Here is an 8299-nt window from a genome sequence, read left to right on the forward strand (position 1 = left end):
CAGTATTGCATTTTTAAAGAGAATAGGATCACAAAACCACATAGGTAAATCAAGAATATACAGTAAACCACATGACTGTAATCCCAGCTAACTTGGGAGGCCAAGAGAGAGGACTGCTCGAGCCCCCAAGTTTAAGACCAGCCTGGACAACCTAGTGAGACTTTTTTTTTTCTTTCTGTTTTCAGGGATTGTTGTCTCTGAGTATGGATCCTACCTGACTAGTGAGACTTAAAAAAAAATACACAGTACACTACAGTACAATTCTTTGCCATCTAGAAATCTACCTTGAAGAAGTCAAGGACCTATAAAAATTCATCACAATGGGGTTCAATGCAGCACTGTAATCACAATGGGAAATCAGAGATAACTTGAATATATACAATAGAACTAATTCGGTATGAAAAAACCCTTCATGATTATGAAGCTGAAGCCTAAAGAAAAAAAAAAACACCCTTCAATAAAATAATGTGCAATTAAAATATGTCCAAACAGTGAATGTCAGAGGATATGTTTCCACTGTAAGTCAACAGAACAGATTACAAAGCAAAATGTATATCATGATCTAAATTCTTTTTGTGTTTATGTGCACAGAATTATTAGACATATATCATCAAAATGTTATTAGTGGCATACCTATAGGCAGTGAGAATAGAAAATTTTATTCTTAGGCCGGGCGCGGTGGCTCATGCCTACAATCCCAGCACTTTGGGAGGCCGAGGCGGGTGGATCATGAGGTCAAGAGATCGAGACCATCCTGGTCAACAAGGTGAAACCTCGTCTCTACTAAAAATACAAAAATTAGCTGGGCATGATGGTGTGTGCCTGTAGTCCCAGCTACTCGGGAGGCTGAGGCAGGAGAATTGCTTGAACCCAGGAGGCAGAGGTTGCGGTAAGCTGAGATCGTGCCATTGCACTCCAGTCTGGGCAACAACAGCGAAACTCCGTCTCAAAAAAAAAAAAAAAAAAAAAGAAAATTTTATTCTTGCTTGTGCTTTTTCCATGGTTTTTTCTCTCGCTCTCTCTTTTTTTTAATTCGGTCTCTGTAGAGACTCCCAAAAATTGCCAACACAGACTATATTTCAAGTCGTCATGGCGGGGTATTGGGAAAAGTTTTCAATTAGCAATAATCGCGCCTCGGATGAACCTCATTGGCTACAATACTGCCACTGTGCAAAGCTGTCTCTCTCTCTCTCTCTCTTTTTTTTTTGAGATGGAGTCTCACTCTGTCACCCAGGTTGGAGTGCAAAGGCACCATCTCAGCTCACTGCAACTTCTACCTCCCAGGTTCAAGTGATTCTTGTGTCTCAGTCTCCCAAGTAGCTGAGATTACAGGCTCCCGCCACTGCACTCAGCTAATTTTTTTGGGGGGTTTCACCACACTGGCCAGGCTGGTCTCAAACTCTTGACCTCAAGTGCTCCACCCGCCTCAGCCTCCCAAAGTGCTGGGATTACAGGCATGACCCACCATGCCTGGCCTGTTCCCAGTACCTTTTTAAGTTTATCCACAGTTAGAAGAAAAATCTATGATTTTTTTTTTTTTTTTTTTGAGACGGAGTTTCGCTCTTGTTGCCCAGGCTGGAGTGCAATGGCGCGATCTCGGCTCACCGCAACCTCCGCCTCCTGGGTTCAGGCAATTCTCCTGCCTCAGCCTCCTGAGTAGCTGGGATTACAGGCACGCGCCACCATGCCCAGCTGATTTTTTGTATTTTTAGTAGAGACAAGGTTTCACTATGTTGACCAGGATGGTCTCAATCTCTTGACCTCGTGATCCACCCGCCTCGGCCTCCCAAAGTGCTGGGATTACAGGCGTGAGCCACCGCGCCCGGCCTAAAATCTATGATTAAAATGGTAATCTACTAATATATATGTGCTGTGACACAGCCTTAAGGCATTTGACAAATGTTTGCCATTTACTTGAATTTACAGGTTAAAATAAAGATTTAAGTCTTAAAGGGAACAATATGACCAAAAAACCTCAATTAATTCTAGTGGTAGAAGTATCAATACCTTAAAAACAAGAGATCCTAGCCTCCTCATTTTACACAAGAAAAAACACCACCGGCCAGGCGCGGTGGCTCATGCCTGTCATCCCAGCACTTTGGGAGGCCAAGGTAGGCGGATCACGAGGTCAAGAGATCAGGACCATCCTGGCCAACATGGTGAAACCCCGTCTCCACTAAAAAATACAAAAATTAGCTGGGCGTGGTGGCATGCACCTGTAGTCCCAGCTACTCGGGAGGCTGAGGCAGGAGAACTGCTTGAACCCGGGAGACGGAGGTTGCAGTGAGCCGAGATCGCGACACTGCAGTCCAGTCTGGCACCTGGCGACAGAGCCAGACTCTGTCTCAAAAAAAAGAAAAAAGAAAAAACACCACCAACGGGTTTAGATAACTTATAATTTTTTCCTAAATTTAAAATCTCATTTACAAAACGGTGTGCGGCACACACTTGTAGATTACGCCTCTGGAGTAGCTGGGACTACAGACTGCAGTGAAGCAATATCGTGCCACTGCACTCTAGCCTGGGCTATGCAGCAAGACTCCGTCTCAAAAATAAATAATAAAATAAAATCAGCCGAGCACAGTGGCTCACGCCTGTAATCCCAGCACTTTGGGAGGCTGAGGTGGGCAAATTACCTGAGATCAGGAGTTTGAGACCAGCCTGACCAACATGGTGAAACCCCGTCTCCACTAAAAAGACAAAAATTAGCCGGGTGCGTGGCAGGTGCCTGTAATCTCAGCTACTTGGGAGGCTGAGGCAGGAGAATCACTTGAACCCAGGAGGCAGAGGTCGCAGTAAGCAGAGATCATGCCACTGCACTCCACCTGGGTGACAGAGCAAGACTCCGTCTCAAAATAAAATAAAATAAAATAAAATCTCGTCTTCCCCCAGATTTTTCAGCTAACCTATATTATCATACTTGGCCAAATTGTTCACTAACACTGACTTGCTCCAGCATTGGCAATAGTGCTCAATATTTTATCCTTACCATTCTTTCCTCATACATGATCTACTTCTCTGTCTTTTTATCCCAATATAAAGCTCAGTAAAAATTTGGGGTCTCCTCTTTCGGCTTTGGAGACCCCCTCCCTCTGTCTCTGTAAGGGGGAGCTTTTAAAAAAAAAATTAAGAGAGGCTGAGCATCGCGGCTCATGCCTGTAATCCCATCACTTTGGGAGGGCGAGGCAGGAAGATCATTTGAGCCCAGGAGTTCAAGACCAGCCTGGGCAACATAGCAAGACCCTGTCTCTACTACCCCGACAACCGCAGCAAAAAAGAATCAAGAGAGACCAAGGGTCATTTTTCTTTTTTTTTTTTGAGACGGAGTTTTGGTCTTGTTACCCAGACTGGAGTGTGCAATGGCACAATCTCCACTCACCGCAACCTCTGCCTCCTGGGTTCAGGCAATTCTCCTGCCTCAGCCTCCTGAGTAGCTGGGATTACAGGCACGCGCCACCAGGCCCAGCTGATTTTTTGTATTTTTAGTAGAGACGGGGTTTCACCATGTTGACCAGGATGGTCTCGATCTCTTGACTTCGTGATCCACCCACCTCGGCCTCCCAAAGTGCTGGGATTACAGGCGTGAGCCACCACGCCCGGCCCAAGGGTCATTTTTATTTCTTTCTTTCCTTTTTTATTTTAAGACCAACCTGGTCCCGGCACCAGGGACAACGAACCTGGAACCGAGACACCCCGGACTCTTTTTTTTTTTTTTTTCCAGACAGAGTCTTGCTCTGTCGCCCATGCCGGAGTGCAGTGGCAGGATCTCAGCTCACTGCAACCTCTGCCTCCTGAGTCCAACCAATTCTCCTGCCTCAGCTTCCCAAGTAGCTGAGACTACAGGCACATGCCACCATGCCCAGCTAATTTTTTGTATTTTTAGTAGAAACGGGGTTTCACCATGTTAGCCAGGCTGGTCTTGAACTCCTGACCTCAGATGATCCGCCTGCCTCGGGCTCCCAAAGTGCTAGGATTACAGGGATGAGCCACCACGCACAGCCAATGGCCATTTTCAAAGACAGAGCATTTTAAGAAAAGTTTTAAGGTTTTCCCCCTTAATATTCAGCAGCTTTTAAAATTGTTTTGTGGATTAAACTAAGGCTTGTAAGGAATATGCAAACACTTGTTTTAAAAAAGCCTTAAATAATTTAAAAAGCAATTATTTAAAAAGACACTCAGACAAAAATCACATAAAGAATAATCCCTTCAGAGCAGAGATTCAAAACCAAGGCTCTACTTTAGAGTCAAACATTTTGATTCATGATGTGCCAAAAGATCAGTAAAAACAAATTCAAGGCACTGTACTCAAAGTCACCTTATTATAAAATATCACATTATTTTTTATGGGGAAGTTTCAACTAATACAAAGGAAACTGAAATGTTTTAGAGTATCAGTAAAGGAATACTAAAAAAAAAAAACCTCTGTTTGGTGTGAAGTTTGGGTGTGGTTCCTTATTTGTCAGCCTGTACCCCCTCCACCCACAATGAAAACCACATGCACTCTGTGCGTTTGGTGAAGAAACTTAAAAACCAGATCTAGAAACATGTCAAAAGCAAGTGAGAGTTTTGTACTTCCTTGTATGAAAATTTCTGAAGATATTACATATATGTAGCTAAATTTTAACAACTGAAATTACTTCAACAGAAAATTATAACAATTTTGTCAGGGCACTGGTGCATGCCTGTAATCCCAGCACTCTGGAAGGGAGAGGTAGGAGATTGCTTGAAACCAGCCTGGGCAACATGGCAAAACCCCATCTCTACAAAAAAATACAGAAAAATGGCCAGGTGTGGTGGCACCCACCCGTAGTCCCAGCTACTCAGGAGACTGAGGTGGGAGGATTGCTTGAGTGGGAGAGGTAGAGGTTTCGGTGAGTCCAGCTTGTGCCACTGCACCTGAGCCTGGGACAGAGCAAGAGCCTGTCTTAAAAACAACAAACACAAACAAAACACAACAACCTGCAAGTATTTAACCCTAAGCCAAACAATGCCTTTCATATTTTTTATTTATTTATTTATTTATTTTTTTAAGACGGGGGTTTCACCATGTTGGTCAGGCAGGCTGGTTTTGAACTCCCGACCTCAGGTGATCCGCCCACCTTAGCCTCCAAAGTGCTTGGAATACAGGCGTGAGCCACCGCACCCCGCCATCTTTCATATTGTAGGCAGTTAATAAATGTAAGTTGAGCCAGTTAATGATTTTTAGTTGTCAACAAAGCTAAAGAATAAAGACTACATTTACAATGATGTGGTATATCAAAACTAGGGAAAAATGTTTTCATTAATTTAAGTAGCTGGCATTACTTCCTAAACTTTTTAAAAAGATCAAAAGGACATTAAATGAACTCAAAGATGCTCATATATCAGACCAACAAATTCTTAAGCAGTGTTTTTCAACTTCCAGAGTTTCTAATATAATAATAAAGACTGCACTCTCCTTCCCTTTGACCTTTCTTTAAACCCTCCTCCACTTCCTTTACTGTAATATAAAAAAATTTAGCCTAATTCTAATAGCCTTTCCTCAAAAAACGTAATTAATATTGCCTTAAAGCAATTCATAGGTTTACTGGGTCACCTAACTTTTCTTAAGACAGTATCCCTCAGGCTTTCCATAATTCAAGCCTTCCTGCCCCAACCTAGAAGCCACTGGAAGCTTTTGCCCTATTTGCTTCATTCTTCAACTCTGCAGAATTAGGGAACAATAGGTAGGTGAGAAATTCTTAAAAGTTTCAGATAATTAACAAAAGGACTTGATCCAGATAAAAGTCAGGGGTGAAGACCCGCACACCCAAAAGGAAATCAAATGAAAGCCATTATTTGATTCCATCTATATGGTTATGCCTGGTTAACTGATTGACTTTACAATGGTACTCTGTGATCACTATAAATAACCCTTCTCTCAACAATATGGACTTTATTTCTTTGTGACTGACTATCCATTATCTTTCATTTGGACAATTCAACATTGGAGGTAAGATTATTGCTTAAGTCGCATGTCTAATTTCTCCTACTGAACTGTAAATCACTAGAAAGCAAGCACCATGTCTTATACTTGTTTTAATGTTCTTACCCCATTTCATGCACAGTGCTATGCACTTAGTACCTTAAGAAAGATTAACTAGAAAAAATACTAATTTTTGATGTCCATCCCTAGGAGTTTGTGTGTGACGGGGTATCCCCGGGTTGGGACATAAAATAGTTTGCTGTCAACTGATTACAGGGGAAAAAAAAATGAAATCGTTTGCCATAGGGTTCTCTCCTCTTACAAGGAAGCTGATATCTCATGTTTGGGGTGGGGAGGAGAGCCTGTTATCGTGGTGGTGGTTGTTTTATGTTTGAGGAAACCAAATATATTGCCTGGCTAATTCAGAGGCAGGGTGAACTCAAAGGGTGGAGACACTTATGGTCTACTCCACTCCAACCCTCCTCGGTGCATTTCAAAAAGAACAAGTTTCTCTTTTCCGTGTCTTTTAGTCATTTCAGAGTGAACTGAGAGATCTGGTCTCTCTACCGGCCGTTCTGCCCGCTTTCTGACACAGACTTTCCTCTAAGCCCTTATCAACTTTTTCCTTTCCTCTGGCTGTTGCTTTTCCACTCTCTTCTTAAGAATCTTCCCTGCCTCTTCCTGTGATTTTAAGCTTATCTGAACCCAGAATCCTAAGACTAACGGAGAAAGGAGCAGACTCAAAGATACCACACCCCAAGAGGGGCTTTCGACATCTCTGCCTCAGACCACAGTTCTCAGGCTCTCGGACGGCAGCAGGAAAAGGAGATGGAAAGGAGCAGCAGGAAAAGTGGTGATGACCGAGATCCCTGAGGGACGGGCAGGGAGCAGACAAAGGTGGCAACATGGAAAGGAGAGCCCGGCTTCCCGCTCCAACTGCAAACGGAGAAAGAGAAAGGACAGGGTGGAGAGGCTGGGACCGGGAAAATGCAGAGACGGCCAACAAGGGGCATCTGGAAACCGGGGAAGGAGGAGGCTGAGGACAGGGGCCGACACGCTGAGAGGTTAGGGCTAGAAAGAGGCGCCGGCAAGAGGCACAAAGTCAAGAAGGAGTCAGGGGTTGGGAAAGGAGGAGATAAACGAAAAACCCGGGAATGGAGTGAAGACGGCGGCAGCAGGCAACTCACCAGAGCCCCGGGAGAGGCAGGGCTGGGGGCGGCGGAGAGCCGCAGACGCCCCTTCGGCCAGTAGTCCCTACGTGAAGGCTGGCGAAGTCCCGACGGCGGCAGCCAACGAGCCAAAGACCAGAGGAGACCCGTGGAGGGCTCTGAGACAGGGGGCGACGGGCAGTTGCGCGTGAGGACAACAGGAAGCGTTCCAACTGCCGGAAAAGACGGGAGGGATAAGGGACCAAGGCAGCCCGAACCCCCACCGCGGAGACGGGCTGGCGCGGCAGCCCGGGGCCGAGACTACGCATGCGCGACTTCCCGGCGCGGCCAGGATTTGCAGGACTGCGCGTGCGTGTGCGTGGCCCCGCCCTGCCCCTCCCTTCACCCTTCAGACCGGGGCGGGTTGGACCCGGGTGAGGCCAGATGTGTGAGAGTGGGGCGGTTTCGAAGTAGTCTGGGCTGAGGGGGAAGTTCCCTTGTTTTCTTTTTTTACTTTTTACTTCGAAATAATTATGGACTCACAAGAAGTTGCAAAATTAATAGAGACAGGTTCCGTATACCCATCACCCACCCAGCTTACCTCAACATTTTTCGTAAGATACAACATTCTCAAAGCCAGGAAATTGACATTGGCGCAATATAGTTAACTAAACCAATACAATTAACTTCATTACAGACCATACTCGGATTTAACCTGCTTGGTATGCAGTCATGTGCGTGCGTGTGTGTGTGTGTGTGTGTGTGTTTGTGTAGTTCTATGAAAGTTATCATCTGTATAGTCCCACCCCCTTCCACCCCTTGTAGAACAAGTCTGCTGGAGCCCTTAGTCCCCCTCCTCTTCATTAAAGTAAGGGCCTTACCTGGGATAAGATGAGCTCAAAGGTTTTAGAGGTTACCCAGAGGGCAACCCAGTGTGCACAGAAGAATGTGCTTTTCAAGGCTACCCAAACTCTTAAATTCTATACTACTTTGGGGGGTAAAGAGGTCCCAAGTTTAATAGCCTTTGGGCACTCCTTGAGAATGGAGCACAATGCCCTCAACTAGAAAGTGTCAGGCTCGGCCGGGCACGGTATAATTCCAGCACTTTGGGAGACTGAGGCAGGTGGATCACCTGAGGTCAGGAGTTCGAGACCAGCCTGACCAACATGGAGAAACCCCATCTCTACTAAAAATACAAAATTGGCCG

At 45.2% G+C, this 8299-nt stretch overlaps 1 protein-coding gene and 1 non-coding gene across 3 annotated transcripts in view; both read right to left on the reverse strand.

Moving 5' to 3' along the window:
• STK38 (serine/threonine kinase 38) overlaps nt 1–7454 on the reverse strand; it is a 51398-nt gene extending 43944 nt beyond the window's left edge. Inside the window, exon 1 of one of the 2 annotated variants that reach the window (XM_032253572.1) lies at nt 7132–7454. The gene's annotated coding sequence lies outside the window, so the exon portion shown is untranslated. The remainder of the gene's footprint in view (nt 1–7131) is intronic. The other variant, XM_032253573.1, reaches the window with a different exon arrangement.
• LOC116533740 lies at nt 1038–1178 on the reverse strand. Its single transcript, XR_004261422.1, has one exon. It is a non-coding gene; the product is annotated as a U4 spliceosomal RNA (small nuclear RNA).
• Nucleotides 7455–8299: the final 845 nt, after the last annotated feature.

Source organism: Sapajus apella, unplaced genomic scaffold (genome assembly GCF_009761245.1).
Source record: "Sapajus apella isolate SASKATOON/1434 unplaced genomic scaffold, GSC_monkey_1.0 scaffold83, whole genome shotgun sequence".
NCBI classification, from domain to species: Eukaryota; Metazoa; Chordata; class Mammalia; order Primates; family Cebidae; genus Sapajus; species Sapajus apella.